This window comes from Pongo pygmaeus, chromosome 4 (assembly GCF_028885625.2).
Source record: "Pongo pygmaeus isolate AG05252 chromosome 4, NHGRI_mPonPyg2-v2.0_pri, whole genome shotgun sequence".
Taxonomy (NCBI): domain Eukaryota; kingdom Metazoa; phylum Chordata; class Mammalia; order Primates; family Hominidae; genus Pongo; species Pongo pygmaeus.
Genome location: NC_072377.2, coordinates 100,125,046 through 100,127,106, shown reverse-complemented (window position 1 = coordinate 100,127,106; position 2,061 = coordinate 100,125,046). Strand labels below are relative to the sequence as shown.

The 2,061-nt window shown below is 32.3% G+C and overlaps 1 non-coding gene across 1 annotated transcript; it reads left to right on the top strand.

The window, feature by feature from the left end:
* The first annotated feature begins 1,112 nt into the window (after window positions 1-1,112).
* On the top strand, window positions 1,113-1,219 carry LOC129037610 (U6 spliceosomal RNA). Its single transcript, XR_008502855.1, has one exon. It is a non-coding gene; the product is annotated as a U6 spliceosomal RNA (small nuclear RNA).
* Window positions 1,220-2,061: the final 842 nt, after the last annotated feature.

The window sequence follows — 2,061 nt, the reverse complement described above, 5'->3', positions numbered from 1 at the left end:
ACTAGCAACAAAAGTGAATTTCCTCAACTGGATAAAGCCACTATTATACTTAATGATGAAAAATTTAATGCTTTCCCTCAAAGATCAGAAACAAAACAAAGACATCTGCTTTTATCACTCTTACTCACCCATATTACTGGAAGTTCTATTCAGTACAACATATCAAGAAAAGGAAATAAAAATTACATTGATTAGGAAGAAAGAAACAAGACTAATTCTATTTGTAGGTATAATTGTCTACACAGAAGTTCCTAAGGAATCTACAAGAAATCTCCTAAAAATACTAAGTGAGTTCAACAAGATCATAGGATAGAAAATGAACATACAAAAATTGATTCTATTTCATTATACTAGCAATGAACACATAAACACCAAAATTAAAAATACAACTTACAATCACTCAAAAAATGAAGTACTTGAATGTAAATTCAACAAAACTTAAACAGTATTTATATACTGAAAGTTACAAAATGCCAATGAAGGAAATTTAAAAAATCTAAATAAATAGAGAGACAGGCTGTATTTAATCACTGGTAGACTCAACATATTAAAGATATTAATTTTCCCTAAATAGATATATAGGTTTAATCCAATTCCTTTCAAAATCCCAGGCAGAATTTTTGTAGATATAGGCAACATCTTTCTAATATTTATGTAAAAAAGTAAAGGAAGAAAAATAGCTTTAAATTTTTTAATAAAGTGAAAGAAATCAGTCTTTTTAATTTCAAGACATTATGTAGCTATAGTAATCAAAATTGTATAATATTGGTAGAAGGACAGACACATATATCAGTGGAACTGAACAGAAAACCCAGAAATAGGGCCAAACAAATATGCCTAACTGACTTTTGATGAAGGTGCAAAAGCAATTCAATGGAGGAAGAACAGAACATATAACATTTCAATATATGGCGCTGGAGCAATTGCACATCTATAGGAAAATAAATAAATATGAACCTAAACATACACCTCACATTTTATTATATATAAAAATTAACCCAAAATGTATTGCAGACTAAAGTGTAATTTGCAAAACTGTTTTGCATTCTATGTTAGAAAAACATTGGATAAAAATTTTGGGATTGAGGTGTAGGCAAAGAATTCTTAGATTCATGCTCTCTCTGGCAGCACATATACTAAAACTGGAATGATACAGAGAAGATTAGCATGGCCCCTGAACAAGGATGACACACATATTCATGAGGCGTTCCATAATTTTCAAAATAGACCCAGCTGAGGAATGACTCTCAGAGTTCAAAGACTGGTTCTCTGAACTGACTCAGTCAGACAAACATAAAGACAAGACAGTATCTTAATGAAAAAAAAACACCTCTGAGAATTATGGGATTACATAAATAGACCAAATCCATGACTCACTGGCATCCCTGAAAGAGAGAGAGAAAACAAGCAACTTGGAAACATATTTGAGTATATCATCCATGAAAATTTCCCCAACCTCACTACAGAGGCCAACATTTAAATTCAGAAAATGTAGAAAATGCCTGTGAGATACTGTACAAGACAACTACCCCCAAGACACATAGTCTTCAGATTTTCAAGATTGATGTAAAAGGAAAAATATAAAGGAAGATAGAAGGGGAAGGTCACCTACAAAGGGAAATTTGACAGGCTAATAGTGGACTTTTCAGCAGAAATCCTACATGCCAGAAGAGATTGGGTGGGGTTGGGGGGGGTGCAGTTATATTCAATATTCTTAAAGAAAAGAAACTCCAATAAAAAATTTCATATCCAGCCAAACTAAACTTCATATGTAAAGGAGAAATAAGATTCTTTTCAGACAAGCAAATGCTAAGGGAATTATCACCAGACCTGCCTTACAAGAGGTCCTTAAGGGAGTGCTAAATATGGAAATGAAAGACTTACTGGCCACCACAAAAACACACTTAATTACATAGACCATTGATACTATAAAGCAACTATACAATCAAGTCTACATAATAACCAGCTAACAACATGATGACAGGATCAAATATGCACATATCAATATTAATCTTGAAGGTAAATGTACTAAATGCTCAATTAAAAAGCACAGAGTGGCAA